Source organism: Eptesicus fuscus, chromosome 6 (genome assembly GCF_027574615.1).
Source record: "Eptesicus fuscus isolate TK198812 chromosome 6, DD_ASM_mEF_20220401, whole genome shotgun sequence".
Lineage (NCBI taxonomy): Eukaryota > Metazoa > Chordata > Mammalia > Chiroptera > Vespertilionidae > Eptesicus > Eptesicus fuscus.
In genome coordinates, this window is record NC_072478.1 from 105,270,491 (window position 1) to 105,290,999 (window position 20,509).

General features: G+C 47.0%; 1 protein-coding gene across 1 annotated transcript in view; it reads left to right on the forward strand.

Annotated features, from left to right (window-relative positions):
• Nucleotides 1–20,509, forward strand: part of BAIAP2L1 (BAR/IMD domain containing adaptor protein 2 like 1) — an 80,459-nt gene that overhangs the window by 10,133 nt on the left and 49,817 nt on the right. The gene's annotated exons all lie outside the window — the stretch shown is intronic.

Genomic DNA, 20,509 nt, shown 5'->3' on the forward strand with positions numbered 1-20,509 from the left:
ATAACAGTACCCACTTCATGTGGTGGTTGTGAAGATTGAACATGATAAAACATGAAAGCACTTAGAACAGTGTGCTAGCCCTCAGCGTTGTGGCCTGTGTTTGCAACACTGTAACCACCACAAGAGCATTGATTTTCATCTGTTTACTGCTTATCCCTGGTATCTTATCCCCAGGGTGACTGACACAGAGGTGGAGCTGAGTAGATATTAAAGAACAGTGTTGAACAGTTATTGGCACACATTTTTCTCTCTTGTCAGTGAGTTCTCCACTCCTTGGGTGTTTGTGTGTGTGTGTGTGTGTGTGTGTGTGTTTATTTATTTATTATTTTTATATATATATTTTATTGATTTTTTACAGAGAGGAAGGGAGAGGGATAGAGAGTTAGAAACATCGATGAGAGCGAAACATCGACCAGCTGCCTCCTGCACACCTCCTACTGGGGGTGTGCCCGCAACCAAGGTACATGCCCTTGACCTGGAATCGAACCTGGGACCTTTCAGTCCGCAGGCCGACGCTCTATCCACTGAGCCAAACCGGTTAGGGCATGTGTGTGTGTGTGTGTGTATTTAATCTTCATTGTGCTGTTGCATAGTAAAGAACTCAGAAATACTTGTTGAGTAAATACTGAAGAGCTATGCGTATCACACAGTTGTAACTAAAATCCTCACCTACTCCATTGCTGGTGAGACTAGGATAGCACTCACAATAATAGCTTCCATGTTTTGGGCACCTGTTATGTATGTGCCTAGCTTACCACCTACACGCATTCTTTCTGCATCTGTTCTCTTTTGTGTCACAGCTGAGCCAAGTGCTGGGGTCACCACTGGGACCCACGCTGGAAGAAAGACAGTCTGTCCTTATCTACCGTTTATAGCTTATGACAGGACAACAATGCCAGATTTTAGTGTCTCCAGCCTTTCCCCTCCACTGTGGCCTGCCCAGCATCATCCTTCCCCACCCTCTCTCCCAGAGTTCTTTGGACTTTATTTCATCTTGTAATGGAAGTATAGGAAGAAAGAAGGGAAATTATAATATATGTGCAGGTTAAGTTCATGAGAAGTGTCTTAGGCAATTTGTAAGAAGTCTTTGGAAAGTTGGATGTATGAGAGAAGTAGATGAGAGGCAACAACAGAAAAGAATGTTGGAAATTTTGATTCCCCTGACTGGTATTTGAGACATATAAGTAATGAAATTGAACTATTTTTAAATTATTATTGCAGTTTTTAACAGACTGTAAGGGCTGTGATTTTAATATAAAGCAGAATGACCCATCTCCTGGGATCTGGTTGAGGGAAGTGTTCTAGAATTTCTGGATTACTCCAGATACTATTATTTAAAAGAACTAGTGAACTAAAAAAGAAGAAAAAAGAATGTCACTTGCTATATGAAATCAGCAATTTACTTTGATCTAGTAAAGTTCCTCTTACCTCATAAGTACTTTGGGGCGTTCTAAACAAACGGTGGAGCACATGAGACGTTCTGTCCCGTAAATTCATTGCTCTATTCCGGGGCACACCTTTTAAAAGCAGCTGGGCAGGCAGGAACACTCAGCCAGACAGTCTGGTGTGCTCCATAGCCTTCAGCGTGTGTACCCTTCGACAGCTATTTAAAACCCAGAACTAAACAGTTACTGTGTCCTTAGCGTAAGACATTTGTCTGTGATAAAGTTATATATTTCTAAATTATATTCAAGTAACATTAAAGGTGTTTGCATGTCTTATTTTCGCTACGTCAATCCGGATCCCCTTGGGCTTTTTTCATGCCTGTGTCCCTATTAGACTGAGTTTTTCAAGGGCTGGAACCCTTTCCTCATTTATCTTTGTGTTCTCTCCATCCCGCATAGGGCTGGGCTTGGCCTCGCTGTAGGTATGCAGTAAAGATTGAACAAGTGTACGTTGTTTCAAAGGCCCAAATGTGAGAAGGGTTTTACGGAGTTAGTGGAGTGAAACGTAAGTGCACATAATATCTAGTACTTGCTGTAATCTCATCCATTCATCTCTCCCCTCCCCCCCCTCGCTCCCTCTCACACACACAAAACACGCACACCACACAGGAAAATACCAGAAAAGAGGCACATTTTCAGATTGTGATTGAAAGTTATATAGCAGTCGTCCTGGTCTGTAGCTAGCTATAGGAAGGACTGTGCTCCCACTCTTTCAAATAAGAACATATGCCTCTACACACCAAGCAAAAATGGATACTTGTATGATCATAGTTGGAATTTCAAGAAGTGGTTTTTACTTCAATCTTACTTCTCCCTCTTTCTGAAGTTCAAAGTCCAAAAATTGCTTGAATTCTGAGACGGGGTCCCCAAATCCCCTGGCCAATGAAAGCCAGTGTGGCCTGGATGTTGGTATAGTATCTGATAGCCTCCTAATTGCCAAGGCTAGGAGCACCTGCTTTCAGCCCCAAAAGCTTTCTTGGCACTTCCAAGATATAACTACATGGCGTTAGAGAACATGCTGGACCCTGGACCCAGTGTGATTGTCTGCATTTAAACTACGAGGAAAAGTGGTTTCAAATGGTCCCACCCTCAGACAACTATAAAACTTTTGTCTAGAATGAAACATTCTAGTGTTAAACTAGGTTCAGACCATTATTTTTTCTTCAGGTTACTTTATCAGATGGTCATGAATTCAGATTGCCCATAATTTGGTTCTCCCTCCACATTTAAAAAAAAAAATTGAAAACCTATATTCTTACACTAATTTACTGGGTGGGACAGCTCTGGGACTTAATTTTTCTAGATTCACTTGATAATTCCATCCAAAAGGTTTGAACCATCATAAGACACACACCCTTACTTTTCCCCACCAGTGTGCTGGTACCTTTTTGTTTTGCTTCATTATGCTTTTGCTTCAGAATAGTTCTTGCTCCCTCAATGCGTAGGGAATAGGGAAAGCGGAGTTTGTCGCAGAAATCTTTTTCTTTAAACAATGAAATAAAAGGTCATGGAGCTGTGCTTTTAGTAACATATCTTAACAGGTAGCAACACATGCCTTTCCAGACAATCACACTGGTTCTCATCACTTGGTTCTTAAGGAACGCAGGATCCAGCAGGTGCTTTCAGAATTCTCTGAGAATATTCTAGGAGAGGAGAAGCCCGAAGAGGTGGCCCTGTGCTTGCTGACCACTAGCCCAGTGGCTTCTCAGGCTCCAGTCACATTCGAGCGATGGAGCTCAGGGCTTCCTCTCCAGCATGCTCTCTGCACTCTGAAGGACCACTTTGGCAGAAGTCATTTTTTATAAACCCAAGCCTGGGTTATAGATAAAGAAAGGAAAGGAACAATGAAGGCAGAACAGTGTTTAAGCCGCAGTGGAAGTTTCATGGAGCACTATCTCTGGGGCTGAAGATTTCCTATGAAACTGCCTTAGAAGGACACAGTAATTACCCAATTTTTTATTTATTGCCTGGAGACACATTTGCCAAGCTCTTTCCCCAATCACAGCTGGAAAGACAACTGCTAATCCAGCAGAGATTTGTCTCAAAATAGCTGGGTTATCTTTTTCTACTAATGGGTCCAATTGATTTTCACAGAAGGCGGGGACGTTGCTGCAAACAGCTACGTGGGCATAAATGCTTTGCAGGCCAGTAGCACTTTTCAGGCAGGTCCTGGCCCAGTCAGTGTTCACAAAGGACATTGGGTGACCTGCATCTCAGTGTGTCTGGCTCTTCTGGGGGCAGGCTAGTTAGAGGCCACCCAGGAATGAGCAAGCACACAGAATGCTGTGTGGCATTCCATAGCAGTAGGGATGTACAGCAGGGGTGGGGAACCTTCTTTCTGCCAAGGGCCATTTGGATATTTATAATGTCTTTTGGGGGCCATACAAAATTATCAACTTAAAAATTAGTCTTCTATATTTGGTCAAACATTTCATTAACTCACCCCTAATGCCTTGGTAGGGCCAAACCAAATGATTTCAGGGGCCTTATACGGCCCATGGGCCGGACATTCCCCAACCCTGATGTAGAGCCTTAATCCTCAGCAGCCTGGAACATTCAACAGAGTCAAGGCTCTTTGTTATTGCTGTGTGGTTTTTTTCCTTTTTAAAATAAAAGTAATAACTATATTGAGATGTAATTTATAAACTGTAAAATTCATTGGTTTTAAATGTACAAGTCAGTCATTTTGAGTAAATTTGCAGAATTGTATAACCATCGCCACCATCCAGTTTTATAACATTTCCTTCATCCCAAAAAGGTCCTTTGTGCCTCTTAGCTGCCATTTCTCATTCTCACCCCCAGGCAATCAATAATACATTTTTGGTCTCTATAGATTTGGCTTTTCTAGACATTTTGTAAAAATGGAGCCATGCATGGTCTTTTGTGACTGGCTTCTTTCACTTAGCATAATGGAGTTCATCTGTGTTGTAGTGTGTTAGTACTGTATTCTTTTTCATGGCTGAATAATATTTTCTTTATGGATGTACCACATCTGTTCACCTTTTCACCAGTTGATAGACATTTGTTTCCAACAAAGTATTTTTTAAGGGCCATATACCTAAATAATCTAAAAGTCAACTTGGGAAAACGTAGCGTTAGGAAGCAAAATTCACAAGGAAAGCCTTAGCATTTCCTGATTTTTTAAGGCCATTATGCCTTCATAGGTAGAAGGCAGAACCTTGCAGCTTTTGTGACCCTTGGTTGGAGCTGTTACTTTGAACTAAGGACGTTGAAAGCAGTGGCCCCATTACCTCATCCCCGATTTTCTAGGCTAATTGGCCCGCTGGGTCTTGTGTCTGTAGCAGTGTGTTCAGATGAGAGGAAGGAACATCATGTGGCCGGTTCATCTGTGAGCACGTACATCCCATTTCTTAGAGTACTGCTGCTGATGGGGCACTTTGGGGTCAGATGGTCCAGGCACTGTTCTTGGTGCTGGAGGTGCAGTGGTCCTTGGCCTTGGTTTACATATGGTTCCTACTAAAGAGACAGAGTGGACATCAACATCATGTGAGTAGCCTTTTGAAAAAAGAGAAGCAAGGAACCGCTGGAGAGGGGGAGGCTGGAGCTGCTACCATCCGAGGGAGGAGGATGGAGGGAGGTCTTTGAGAGCTGAGACCCAGGTGGGTGGGGATCCAGAAGAGCCTTCTGGCAGAAGGAGAGTGAGTAAAAAAATCCCTGTAGGAATAGGTTTGGCCTGGTCTGACAACAGCCCGGAAGCCATTGTGCCTGGAGCACAGTGATGGGCATGGAGGAGTGGGCACAGCCCAAACCTGCTTGATTGCAGGTAATATCCAAGCTTTTGGTGCCTCTTTCACCCTGTTGTTACCATGACAAAAGTTTCTGGTAACATTAATCTGTGATAGACATGAGAGCTGAGGGTAACTTACACAGCCATGCGTTGCTTAGTGAAGAAACATTGTGAGAAAGGCATCACGAGGCAGTTTAGTCCCCGTGTGAACATCAGTCACACAGGCCTAGATGGTACAGCCTACTACTCGCCTAGGCTAAAGGAATAGCCCACTGCTCCTAGGCTACAAACCTGTGCAGCATGTTAACTGTACTGAATACCATAGGCACTTGTAACACAATGGCAAGTATTTGCATATCTAAACATAGAAAAGATAGAGTAAAAACACAGTATCCTAATATATAAAAACCCAGGGTCCATAACGTCCAAAACGATCGAAGTCTCAACCGACCGCACGTCAGTGCTGAGTTGCTGTGGCGACCCAGTACCAACTGCCTCGGCTGTAGGAGCCAGACCCAGCACTGACTGCCGAGGGGGCTGTGGATCAGCATTTGCCTCTCTCTTTCGCTCTGGGCCTGGCCAGCAGCCGTGCCTCTTTTTCTCTCAGGCCTCCGCTGGGGCTGGTGATCAGCCACGCCTCTCTGATCAGGCCAGTTGATAGGCCCGGAGATGCTGATTGGCATAAACACGGACCAATCAGAACCAAATCTGGGTGAAGTGTGAGGAGCCAATGGCTGCCAGGAGGTGGAGCTTTTGACACTGACTAGCATAGAAACCGACCAATCAGAACCTAATCTGGTTGAACTGTGAAGGCAGAACCTAAGGTGGGGGCTGAGGAGGAGTTTTAAGGACAACAGCTGTTTGGTGTAAGGTGTAAGAAAGTGATTCAATTTTTTAATGACCGATTTGGCAGTATAGTGCATATGGCTATCAGTCCAGATATAGGGATTATGTATTTTTGTCTGCCAAGAGCATCTCTTCCTGATGAAAAAGGCTGACCCCCCCATTTAAACAATCCTATCCTATATGATCTATACTACTAAAAGGGTAATATGCTAATTAGATTGGGTCAACCGGCATCTTCTGGACGTCCGACTTCCTTCTGGACAAAGCCATGGTGGTGGGGGCCGAGGCAGAGGCTGTTAGGGGTGATCAGGCTGGCAGGGAAGGGCAGTTAGGGGCAATCAGGCAGGCAGGCAGGCAGGCAGAGGGGTTAGGGGCAATCAGGCAGGCAGGGAGAGGCAGTTAGGGGCAATCAGGCAGGCAGCAGGCAGGTGAGCGGTTAGGAGCCAGCAGTCCCAGATTGCAAGAGGACACAGGCCAAGCTGAGGGACTTCCCCCACAACCCCCCCCCCCCCCCACACACGAATTTCGTGCATTGGGCCTCTAGTGAAAGATAAAAAGGTACACCAGTATAGGGCACTTGCCAGGAATGGAGCCTACAGGACTGGGCATTGCTCTGGGTGAGTGGCGAGTGAGTGAGTGTGAAGGCTAGGACAGTGCTGCACATGAGTGTAGGCTTTATAACACTGTGCACTTAGGCTACACTAAATTTATTAAAAATAGGGTTTTCAATAATAAATGAACGTTAGCTTCATGTAACTTTTTTACCTTATAAACTTTTAAATGTCTTTATTTTTTTTACTCCTATAACACTTAGCTTAAAACACAAACACATTGTACAGCTGCACAAAAACATTTTTTTCTTTATATCTTTATTCTGTAAGCCTTATTTTTATTTAAAATTTTTTTAACTTTTTTGTTAAAAACCAAGACAGACACACACACAGTAGCCTAGGCCTACCCGGGGTCAGGATCGCCATTGTTACTGTCTCCCACCTCCACATCTCTTCCCAGTGGGAGGGCTTCAGGGGCAATAACTGGCATGGAGCTTGACCTCCCATGATAACCATGCCTCCCCTGGAACACCTGAAGGACCTGCCTGAGGCTCTTCTTGAGGAGGTATCACTCTTTTCAGAAGTACAGGATGTCCCCAAAATGTATACACACTTTGAATAATTACTGATTCTTATGAGTTAAATCTAAAAAGAAGGAAACATCAATTGAGCTATCAGCTGTTAAGTGTGTACACATTTTGGGGGGACACCCTACATGTCCATAGTGGTTTGATTTGTTTCATTTTTCACCACATTTGCTTATAAGCAGAAAATCCACCGTGTACATTTCTATTAATGAAAACCTTTTCGAGTTGGGATCCATGGTTGAACTAATATATATATATATATATTATTGATTTCAGAGAGGAAGGGAGAGAGAGAGATAGAAGCATCAATGATGAAAGAGAATCATTGATTGGCTGCCTCCCACGTGTCCCCTATCAGGGATCAAGCCCACAACTCAGACATGTGTCCTGACTGGGAATCAAACCGTGACCTCCTGGTTCATAGGTCAACTCTCAACCACTGACCCACACTGGCTGGGCCCATGTTGGAAACTTTTGGGTTTGGCCTGGTCTACAAAAGCTTCTGCTAAACCCTTCACTGTGAAATCTCTAGGGGGTTCTTCTTTTTCTTCGCAGTTTCTGCGATACCATAGAGAAGTTAAATAGGAATAAACTCAGTCAATATATACCAAGGTGGACAGTTCTCAGAGGCATAATGTTAAATAAAAAAAGTAAGGTGTGAAAGTGAACTGTTATACGATACCATTTATTTATTAAATGCACAAAACAAAATTATTAATCATAATTAAATACATGTGTATATAAAAGTACAAAATACTTTTTAGTAAGGAAGTTAGCAGTCTTAACAGTTTCCTCTGGGGAGGAAAAAATCGAGATATGAGACTTGGATGAGGTGATTAAGCATCCTGTGGTTTTGTAATGTAGTTCTGTAATGTTTTACTTTTAATTCCTTTTCAGCAAAGGAAATCAATATGAAAGTGTTAATCATTATTAATTCTTGTGAGGTAGTGGTGGAATCTTCTTTCTCTTTTTTTTTTTAAAGGAAAGAAAAGGAGGTCAGAAATATTTGTTTGCCTGGGCAGAATTGGTCCACCATATTGGGATGCTATTAGATTCATTATATCCATAAAAAATCAGGAGTAAGATATAAGAAAACTTCGAAAAACAAAATATTGTAGAGATTGTTATAATTCCTCACACTAAAAGGGTTCTATGTCATAAAAGCATTTTCATCTCACTTTTATTGCACAATTTCCTTCAAGGAACTTGTTTCAAGGCCAGAGGGGTGAGTGCAAAGGTTAGTAGGGCGGTTGCCCAGGCCTGACCCCTTCTTGCTGCCTGTGGGACCTTCAATAAGATGTGTTGTCTCACCTGTAAAATGGGCGTAATAATCATCATGTTGTTAGGATCTAATGAGACAATCCATGTGAAATAGCCGGCATAGAGCCTGATGCAACATAGCAGCACTCCAAAAATGTCAAAAGGTATCTTAGATGGAAAAAGAAATAAAATGTTCTCAACGCGATAGAGCAGATACGTTATAACACTTTTGATTTCCTTTGTACTGCACACTCTCTCGAGGTTTTTGTACTCATGGTCTCTCTCCTCCTAACGTGACACTTTGAGCCAGAGAGCCAGTATCATTTATTTGCATGTTACAGGGTGGAAGTGAGGTACCTGGAGACACCTGTGGAAATATAGGAATGTTCCTCCATTTGAAGAGTTGACTGATATTTGAAAGCCTCTGTCTTGCAATGTTAATTGCCACAACTGATTTGGTGTGCACTAAGTAAAGAGTGCTTGGACCCCGCCCCGCGCCGCACGCCGGCGGAGATTGGTCCCCCCGAGCTCGGTGGCGGGAAAGACTGGCCGCGGGCCGCGGGCCGTGGGCTCCAAGGAGATCCCGAGCACCGGTGGGGAGCGGCTATAGGGAGAAACCAAGATGGCGGCATAGGTGAAACACCTAACCTGCAGCCGGGCACAACAATTTCAAAGGCACAACTAGAGGTCAGAACGGACATCGTCCAGAACCACAGGAGAGCTGGCGGACTGAAATGCCCACAGCTTGGGGGAAGGAGAAGGCCACGGGGACAATCGGGGGAGCCGTAAAAGCCTGAGGTATGGAGAAACTGGCGGAGACACGAGCACGCGCGCCTGCGGGGAGGATGGAGCCGGAGAGGAAGGGGCGGCTGACGGCCTGGCCGGCGTTCACTGGCAGGAAGGAGATAAAGGCTCCGGAGTGTGCTAAGCGCCGGCTCCGACTGCACTGAGCGCCAGTTCCGGGCGAAACCCTGGGAAGCCAGGCGCAGGCTGGGGGAATGAATCTGGGCTGTGGGGCGCAGGCACAGGGGAGCGGGGGAAGGCAGAGCTCCAGAGGCGCGCACGGGAAGGGGCGCAAAGGACGGACTGTTGCCTGCGCCACTGAACTGCCCTAGCGGGAAGGAGACATAAGCTCAGGACCTTGCTGAACCCCAGTTCCGACTGCACTGAACCCCAGTTCCGGGCGAAACCCTGGGAAGCCAGGCGCACGCTGGGGGAATGAATTTGGGCTGTGGTGGCGGAGGCACAGAGAAGCGGCGGCTCCAGACGCGAGCACTGGAAGGTGCGCAGAGGACGGACTTTTGCCTGCGCCACTGGGTGGCCCTGCTAGGAAGGAGACAGGGACGCCAGACTGCGCTGAGACCCAGTTCCAACTGCACTGAAACCCAGTTCCAGGCGAGAATCTGGGAGTCCAGATTCATTAGGGGAGGGACTGGACTGTTTGGCAGTGGGCGAAACTCCAGGGCGCGTTTCTCTCAGAGGTGTTTGCAAGGAATACAGAGGGACACAGACACAGGAGCCTCATAGGGCGGGGCTGACAGGAAGCCAAGGTTGTAGGCTCCACCCTGTAGCTCCGCCCCAGCCAAGCTGAGCAGAAGCTTTTTCCTGCTGAGTGCCTCAGGTAGTGGCTGACCCACACTGCATTGGAGACCCAGAAACGAGGGCATCTAGTGGTTGGTGGGAGCTGACACCAGATTTCAATCACTTGCATAAGGGAGGCATTCTAGAGGCAGACTCAGTGAGCGCCAAGGCATTGCTGCATCAAGACCCGGCCCACAAACATGTCTCCTGCACAGCAACTCTTCCTATATAGACAAAGAGGGTCCTCACGGCCAATTGGCCTGGAGGACAATTCCTCCCAGTGACACCAACAACAATCAAGACTTAACTTTACAAAGCAGGACCAAGATGGAGACATAGGGCAGCAGCCTGATCGTTGCCTACCACAACAATATTGAGACTACGACGGGAGAGCAGAGCAGACACCAGCCAGAAAGACCGGGGGGCTGGCTGAGCAGATGCTCTACAACTAGAATAAAAGAGAGGGGTACGCAGGATGATGCTGATGCCAGTGACCCAAAGTCCACACTTTAAGAACTATGGCTCAGGCGACACAATGGTGGCCTGGAACGTGCTCGGCGCAGTTCCCCCGGCGGTCTCCGGCTGAGGGGACGGCTCCACTCGCTGCCGAGCACGGACAGACGAGCCCCTGGGAGACATGGGGAGGGAGACTCCGTGCTTGCTGACCTCCGAGTCCTTCAAGAATCTCAATGCCCCGAAGTGGCCAGGTGTGCACGCTCAGCGACTGGCCACCGTTGCAGACCCAAGGGCCGACGCAGCGACACCGGACCAGCCCACCGCCGGGCACCGGGCACACTAGAGCCTTGCCGAGCCCACCGCCCAACGAGTTCTGCGGCAGCCGCCCTGGAGCTCTGAGAAAATGACCGAAGGAATTGCTGAGAGGGAATTGACCAACAGGAATTGGGATCAAGAAGACGAAACCCCGCTGAGACCCGAGTCCAGGCGAGCCTGCGAGCCTCTGGGCTCAGATGTGGTCACACGCCTCTGGGTCTAGGTGAGGCCTCACACCCCTGGGTTTGGGTGAGGCCACGCGCCCCTGGGTCCAGGTGAAGCTGGATTCCGGGTTCGGGTGAGGCCATGTGCCCCTGGGTCCGGGCGAATCTGAACCCTGGGTCCGGGTGAGGCCGTGGGCCCCTGGATCCGGGTAAGGCTGGGTCCCGAGTACGGGTGAGGCCGTGAGCCCCTGGATCCGGGTGAGACCACGCGACCAGGGGTCTGAGAGAGGTAACGCGCCCCTGGGTCCGGGTGGCTTCGTGCACCTAGGTCTAGGTGAGGCCACGTGCCCCTGGGTCTGAGAGAGGCCACGCACCCCTAGGTCCGGGCGAGACCATGTGTCCCTGGATCCGGGTGGGGCCTCGTGCACATAGGCCCGGGTGGGGCCGCGTGCCCCTGGGTCTGGGGGAGGCCAGGCGTCCCTGGGTCCGGGTGAGACCGTGTATCCCTGGATCCGGGTGAGGCCTCGTGCTCCTAGGTCCTGGTGAGGCCACGTGCCCCTGGGTCTGGGGGAGGCCAGGCATCCCTGGGTCCGGGTGAGACCGTGTGTCCCTGGATCCAGGTGAGACCTCGTGCACCTAGGCATGGGTGAGGTCATGTGCCCCAGGGTCTGAGAGGCCAAGCGTCCCTGGATCCGGGTGAGACCATGTGTCCCTGGATCCGGGTGAGGACGCGTTCACCTAGACCCGGGTGAGCCCAAGTGGCCCTGGGTCTGGGAGAGGCCAAGCGTCCCTGGGTCCGGGTGCGACCATGTGTCCCTGGAGCCGGATGAGGCCTCGTGCACCTAGGCCCGGGTGAGGCCACGTGCCCCTGGGTCTGGGAGAGGTCAAGCGTCCCTGGGTCCGGGTGAGACCATGTGTCCCCAGATCCGGGTGAGGCCTCGTGCACCTAGGCCCGGGTGAGCCCAAGTGGCCCTGGGTCTGGAAGAGGCCAAGCGTCCCTGGGTCCGGGTGAGACCATGGGTCCCTGGATCCGGGTGAGGCCTCGTGCACCTAGGCCCAGGTGAGGCCACGTGCCCCTGGGTCTGGGAGAGCCCAAGCGTCCCTGGGTCCGGGTGAGACCATGCGTCCCTGGATCCGGATGAGGCCTCGTGCACCTAGGTCCGGGTGAGCCCAAGTGGCCCTGGGTCTGGGAGAGGCCAAGCGTCCCTGGGTCCGGGTGAGACCATGTGTCCCAGGATCCGGGTGAGGCCTCGTGCACCTAGGCCCGGGTGAGCCCAAGTGGCCCTGGGTCTGGGAGAGGCCAAGCGTCCCTGGATCCGGGTGAGACCATGCGTCCCTGGATCCGGGTGAGGCCTCGTGCACCTAGGCCCGGGTGAGCCCAAGTGGCCCTGGGTCTGGGAGAGGCCAAGCGTCCCTGGATCCGGGTGAGACCATGTGTCCCAGGATCCGGGTGAGGCCTCGTGCACCTAGGCCCGGGTGAGCCCAAGTGGCCCTGGGTCTGGGAGAGGCCAAGCGTCCCTGGATCCGGGTGAGACCATGTGTCCCTGGATCCGGGTGAGGCCTCGTGCACCTAGGCCCGGGTGAGCCCAAGTGGCCCTGGGTCTGGGAGAGGCCAAGCGTCCCTGGGTCCGGGTGAGACCATGCGTCCCTGATTCCGGGTGAGGCCTCGTGCACCTAGGCCCGGGTGAGCCCAAGTGGCCCTGGGTCTGGGAGAGGCCAAGCATTCCTGGGTCCGGGTGAGACCATGTGTCCCTGGATCCGGGTGAGGCCTCGTACACCTAGGCCCGGGTGAGCCCAAGTGGCCCTGGGTCTGGGAGAGGCCAAGCGTCCCTGGGTCCGGGTGCGACCATGTGTCCCTGGATCCGGATGAGGCCTCGTGCACCTAGGCCCGGGTGAGGCCACGTGCCCCTGGGTCTGGGAGAGGCTAAGCGTCCCTGGGTCCGGGTGAGACCATGCGTCCCTGGATCCGGATGAGGCCTCGTGCACCTAGGCCCGGGTGAGCCCAAGTGGCCCTGGGTCTGGGAGAGGCCATGCGTCCCTGGGTCCGGGAGAGACCATGTGTCCCTGGAACCAGGTGAGGCCTTGTGCAACTAAGCCCGGGTGAGGCCACGTGCCCCTGGGTCTGGGAGAGGCCAAGCGTCCCTGGGTACGGGTGAAGCCAGATCCTGGGTCCGGGTGAGGCCGTGCGCCCCTGGATCCATCCGGGTGAGGCTGGGTCCCAGGCCCGGGTGAGACCACGCGCCCCTTGGGTATGGGTGAGGCCACGTGCCCCTTAGTCCGGGTGACGCCGTGCCCCTGGGTTCAGCCGAGACCAAACCAGAGGGAGTCGGACCTCCATTACCACCATTTGTCCACCATCCAGAGCTGAGGGGACAGTGTTGACATGTACACATAAGGAACTACTGGACATTGAAATTGGGTCTCAAAAGAACTGTTGGTCCAGGGGGAAGCTCGCTACAGATTGATTCATTTGCCTGTCAGCATAACTATTATTGCTCGTCTCACATTCAGTTCTTATTAGTATATATCTAGTGACATATGATCTCGCTCATCTAGGGGAAATGATGAACAACATAGACTGAGGAACAAGAACAGAACCAGAAGCAAGGAGGCATCGATCGGACTATCGCGCCTCAGAGGGAGGATAGGGAAGGGTAGGGGGAGGGTGGGGGGAGGGGGAGAGTTCAACCAAAGGACCTGTATGCATGCATAAAAGCCTATCCAACGGTTAAGTTCAACAGGGGATTGGGGCATGCGTGGGGAGAGGGGTGGGATGGGAATGGGGGGATGAGGACAAATATGTGACACCTTAATCAATAAAGAAATTTAAAAAAAATAAATAAATAAATAAATAAATAAATAAATAAAAAAAGAGTGCTTGGAAGAGCACAGAGTAAGTGCTCTGTAAGTATTAATTATTGCTCATTGACTCTTCATACACCTCATGAAGTGGAAATGATCGTTCTTTCCATTTTATAGAGGAGGAGGCTGAGGCTCCACAGCGTGGTGCTTTGCCCAAGGACTCCAGGCCCAAGTTGTTTTTTAATTATGTTTTAGAGAGAGAGGAAAGGATAAGGAGAGGTAAGGAGAGAGAGGGACGGGGCAGTGGGGAGAGAAAGAAACATCAGTGTGGAGAGAGAAACATAGATCAGCTGCCTCCTGCATGCCTCCTACTGGGGATTGAGCCTGCAACCCGGGCATGTGCCCTGATGGGGAATCAAACCGGCGACCTTTTGGTGCATGGGATGATGTTCAACCAACTGAGCCACACTGGCCAGGACAGGTTAAAGTTTTTTTTCAGGCTCATTGCTATGGGGATGGCATGTTACAAATTATATCAAATTGATTTATAATCTTTGTTTCAAATTGGTTTATAGTGCACACTAATAGCTAGTAGCATAAATATACAATACAGACTAAAAGGGAACTTTGTTCCCATTTAAGTGATGGGAAACATTTTTTGTGTGTTTATATATTTGAGTCTGAGTTTTTCTGCCCTAGTTTAATACTTCTTCAAACAAAAAGCATCTCAGTTGTCTAATTTTCCTTTACTTGGCTTGTGCCCCCATTCAAGATGGGTATGAAAAACATGACTCTTCTGGCCATCTGTTAGCCACAAACAGCTGCCTTTTTACTGCATTTACTCACTAATATTTTCCCTAAAGGCAGGGACATAATCAAGTATTGACAATGTTAATCCAGAACAGCAGCTTCCAAGAACATGAGGAAGGAGGAAGTGAGATTTTCTACGAATGACGTCTATCTAGAAGTATTCTCAAATATTTACTCCTTATTAACAGATGTTCTTATCACATGACACTAAATTAGTTTAAGCATTTGCAACATTGCTAAGCTAATTTGTATGAGATTGTATAGAACAAAATAGTCTGGATACACTACCTGAATCAAGTTCTAAAACTCACCATTTACTTGGAGATTCTTTTTTTTTTTTTTAATATATTTATTGATTTTTTACAGAGAGAAAGGGAGTTAGAAACATCAACGAGAAACATCGATCAGCTGCCTTCTGCACACCCCGCACTGGGGATGTGCCCGCAACCGAAGTACATGCCCTTGACCGGAATCGAATCTGGGATCCTTCAGTCCGTAGGCCAATGCTCTATCCACTGAGCCAAACCGGCCATGGCTACTTGGAGATTCTTAAATCACTTTTAGAGCTTAGTCCAGGGTGAATAGTACCCACATTTTTCAACTGAGAAAAATAAAGCCCTCAAATATCAAGTAATTTGTCTTTAGTCGTGGGGAGAACTGGAAAAAGAAACAGAAACCAATTCTTAAAAAATTTAATGTCAGCTCAGTTTAACCATCTAGCTAGTCATAATTGTATTAATTTATGCTTCATGGTCTGTAGTTCTAAGTTGGCAAAGGGAATCATTTTTCAAAACTTAAAGAAAAATCTAAATGGTGCGGAAGTTAAAACCATCATAAGATTATAGAATTCATTTTGACTCATGATCTATAACTGCGAGGAGTAGAGGAAATGCATGTGATGAATGGACCAGCTAGAAAGCCGGTGAAAAGTGCCTGGGGTTCCAAGTGGCCTGTCCTCGGCATTCTCCGTGGCGTAGCTACCCGCTGGTTCTCCACACCCGTGAGCTCGTGCGGAAGAACCAGCCCTCTTCACAGGAGGCCCGGCCAGGGGAACGGTGATAGTGCGGTCGTTTTATTTCAGACAAGGCTACCGTATTCTTCCCTGAATGGAAATGAAACTCATTCTGGTTGGAACTAGTTTGGCAAATTATTCTCCTTGCCAGGCAGTAACTGGTGGAATATGTACTAAGCTTTTGTTATTGACTACAACAAAATAGTGGTTCTCAGCTGGCTAATACCTTTTATAATTTATCTTTTTTATACTTGGTATCTTAAACCTTTTATTCTTAGTTTAAATTAAAATGGGTATGTTTGTTACTACTGGTGATTCTTGATAAATTTTAAGCTCTGTACACAATTCAGGTCTTAACAAGCCTTGATACAACATGACCTTTGACCCAACTGCTGTCCTCCCCCCAAAATATGGGACACCCACTGCTACTGTAAAACTTTATAGCTCGTGGGACACAAAGGAAGCACTGCCTTTTTTGTTTCTGGGTTTAAAAATACACATACTTCAGTTAAAATAGCTAAACTTTAATGGCCAAGAGCCAGTGTAGAAATGGATTTTCCACTGTTCAAAGAGGCCAAAATTTACAGGGGGGAGATTTCTGTAGCTGAGCCTAAATAAAAAGAATTGAAGTTTATGTTGAACTTTCCAGCTTAAAAACTCTTGTTTTCTGTGAAGTTGATTGTACGCTCAAGTCTTAGTTAAACTTTTTTTTTTTTTTTCCCAGTAGCATCATTTGGATAGTGATTTATGTTTGATGCTAACTTTGGAAGTTCTCATTCATTCATTGTTTTTGACATTTTAAGTTAGGAGTTATGTGTACACGTTTTAAGAATTATATAAAGAAATCAGGTTACATTTCCCCTTCTTTTGATACGCTGAACTAAGAATAGTCTTGAGAAGGAACAAAGGTCCGGGCTTCTTTTTGTGACTTCTTGTTTGCCAGAGGACAGGCTTGGCTCTGCTTCAGTTTCCCTCTATTCTTACCCTCCCCATCAGCCTCATAAGATTATTGTAAGCATTTTAAGAGAGATCTTTGAAAAATCACCTTATCTTTTCATTAGAAAGTAACCATTTTCTAATGAAGTCATTCGATTTTTAAATTATTGAAAATTTCATGCATTGCTGATGGGAATGTAAAGTGGTATGGCCACTCTTATGAAGTTAAACATACACCTACCATAAGACACAGCAATTGAACGCCCAAGTGTTTATCTGAAGAGATACGGACATTTACAGTCACACAAAAACCTGTATGTGATGGTCTGTATCAGGTTTATTTGAAATTGCCCAAAACTGGAAACCAACCCATATGATCAGTGGGTATAAGGATGAGCAAACTCTGATACTTCCATACTGTGGAATACTACTGGCAAAAAAAAAAAAAAAAGGAGTAAACTACTGATACACCCAACAACTTGGATGGTACTTAAGGGCTTTGTGCCGAGTGAGAAAGCCAGTCTCAAAAGGTCACATGGTTCCATTTATATAACATTTTCACAATGACAGAACTGTAGTGATTGAGATCAGTGGTTGCCAGGGGTTAGGACTGGGGAAAGGTGCGGCTCTGAAGTGGGTAGCATGAGCGAGATCTTTGTGTTGATGGAACAGTTCTGTATTATTGGTGATGATTTATACAAATCTGTACATGTGATACAATTTCATAGACTCAGTCCACCCCTTCAAAAAAAATGAGTGATATAAAAACTAGTCAAGCCAAATAATGTCTACAGTTCAGTTTATCGTGTTGTGCCCATGTCAGTTTCCTGGTTTTGATAATGTGCTAGATAAGGCGCTATGGTTATATAAGTTGTTTTGGAGGGAAGCATACATAAGAATTCCATGTACAATTTTTACAACTTCTTGTGAATCTTAAGCTTTTTCAAAATAAAAAGCTTAAAAACAAACCAAGGGAAGTGAGGAAAGAGACAGAAGTAGCGGTTGTGGCTACAGGTCCCATGTTCAGGTAGAAGGTTCACCATCTTGCAGACAGACTGGTGAGGGAGTCAGCACTGGCTGGGGCCCTCATGCTGCTGGTTGTGAAAGAGGCTTAAACAGCCAGGACAAATGGACTTCCAGTGAAGCATGGTGGAGAGACCGCCTGTGTTTTTCTACTCTTTTTTTTTTTTTTTTTTTTAATGAGGATATGTTAAAATGAGGGCAAACGAACTTTTAAAAAACACCTGTAAATCCATAGTGTAACCCAGCTGGTGTGGTTCAGTGGTTGAGCACTGACCTATGAGCAAGGAGGTCACGGTTCAATTCCTGGTCAGGGTACATGCCCAGGTTGCGGGCTCGATCCCCAGTAAGGGGCATGTAGGAGGCAGCCGATCATTGATGTTTCTATCTCTCCCTTCCTCTCTGAAATCAATAAAAATATATTATTTTTTTAAAAATCCATAGTGTAAAGACCTGAAAAAGGAAATATCAGTTGACAAAAAGCCTAAAGAAATTTGGGTTGATAGAAAATGGGCAGAGGAGTAGTAATTGCCTTACAAGAACCTCAATAACCTGCAGGGGGAGTGTTGATGAGAGCTGAGCCGTTCACTGGAGCACCCCAAGGCTGAGGAGCAGACCCCACAGAAGGGAGGGGAGACACGGGGATGTAACAGGCATTCTACAAGATGGTTAAACTACCAGGTTCCCTTCCCCACCCCAACCACCACTCCAACCAGATTTAATCTCAAAATATAGTGACTTGGAAATACCCCCTGAGGTGGGGAGAGTAAAACTCAGAGCTGAAAACAGAGGAATTCAGTAAAAATCAGCTCAGTAAACTGGGATTCCCACCCCCCTTCCTGACTGGGAAAGCAGACCTCCTGGTGATGGCCCTTCCCCCACCCAAGGGCAGGGAATTAGAAACATGTCTGGAATGACCCTGTGGCCTCTGGCTACTGCTGTGTGGCCCATTTGTCTACAGCCGACCTGTCAGTCACCCCACAGGAAGCCTGCTGGTCCACAGCCGCCCTGCATGCACCCCCACACTCACAGCTTCCAGCCGGCACGTTAGGATTTACTCCCGAAGAACTGATCAAGGGGTCACCAGACAGCTGAGGAAACCCTCCAACACAAAAGACAGATGGATGCCAAGCAATGAGAAGAAATAAACAGGATATAACATGGGGAACTGAAGGAAATACCCCAAAACTACAGTTTATTGAAATAAGAGACAATATTGCCTCCATAAAACAAGAACAGGATGCTTTTAAAAAGGATAATAAAAAATAAATAGGAATTATTAAAAAATAAATACATAAAGAGGAATAATAAAAAAAAATTTGACAGAGCCCAAATTGAAAATATATCAAAAAATGTTAAAATCTAGTAGGAGAGTTGGAAGGAATGTAAAGTTGAGGATATCTGTCAGAACAAAAAGCGGAAAATCGGACAAAAAAGGACAAATTCTTAGAGTATAACTCCAGGATGTTTTTCAGACCTGAAGGATATAATTTCCTATATAGATTAGATAGGGCCTTCTGAGTGCTCAGTTAAATAAATGAAAACAGTACTGAGAAAAACCATTATGTAGTGTCAGGACACAGGGAGGGAGGGATGAGGCAAAGGCTTCCAGAAATAAGCGCCCCTCCCCCCAAAAGTTATATACTAGTAGAAAGGAAGAAGAAACGATAGCCAACTTCTCTATTGCAAAACTGGATATTAAAGATAGTGGAGCATTATCTTACAAGTTCTAAGGGGAAATCACTTTTGATCTATAATACTCTAGCTAGCAAAATATCAATCAGATGTCAAGATAAAGATAGTTTCAGACACAAGGGTACTCAAATTTACCTTTCACACATCCATTCTTAGGTCATTCTTGGAGAATGATCTTCAGTCAGTAGGAATAAATGAAGGAAGAGGAAGATGTGTGATCCAGTTCGTGAGAGGTCTAACACGAAGGACCAGGAAGGACATGCAAGGGCAACAGCGTAGCAGGGACACTCAGGCCAGACTGGGCAAGAGGACGGAGAGTCCTTGGAGGAAGTTCTGGGGTGGGGGTGGGGGAGTGGGTGAAGGGAAGATTAGCTGACAACTTTGCGCATTTGAAAAATACTATTGATAGGCTTCTGCTCGATCCTACGGAGCATGTGAAAAAATTTAAGGTAGATACATAGAAAATTAAGCATGGGAGTGGGGAGGTGAGACAATTGTTAATCCCACAAGAAACAAAAAGTCCATACCAGGAAAGGACTTTTGAAATGTAATCCTTGGTACATTTTTTGCTGTGTAGTGACCAATATTTACAAAGTAACAAAAAACCCTGACTATTGACTTAACAGGAAATTGCCATTGAACTATGTAGGAAAGATTGGGGGAAGGAGAGCCACGTCCTCATCTACTCTAGCAGAGAGCCTATAGTTATGGCCCAAAATTGAGAAATCAAGACTATTACTCAAAACTACGGCAGTAAATACAAGAAGAACAGCTCTTGGGAGTAAGGCCAGGCAGGGGTGGGGATAGATGAAGCAGGGGTGGGGATAGGTGAGGCAGGTGTGGTTTTTCATAAACCTTTATCACTGTTTGATAAAATAAAAGTTGTGTTCTCCTAGCCCTGGCCAGGTAGCTCATTTGGTTAGAGTGTTCCAGTACACCAAGGTTGTGGGTTTGATCTCCGGTCAGGGCACATAAAAGAAGCAACCAATGAAAGCATAAATAAGTGGAGCAACAAATCGATATCTCTCTCTCAAATCAATCAATCAATAACATTTTTAAATATTTAAAAATAAAAGTTATGTTCCAGCCGGTGTGGTTCAGTGGTTGAATGTTGACCCATGAACCAAGAGGTTCCCGGTTCAATTCCTGGTCACGGCACATGCCCAGGTTGTGGCTCAGTCCTCAGTGCGGGGGCGTGTGTGTGTGTGTGTGTGTGTGTGTGTAGGAGGCAGCTGATCAATGTCTCTCATCAATGTTTCTATCCCTCTCCCTTTCTCTCTC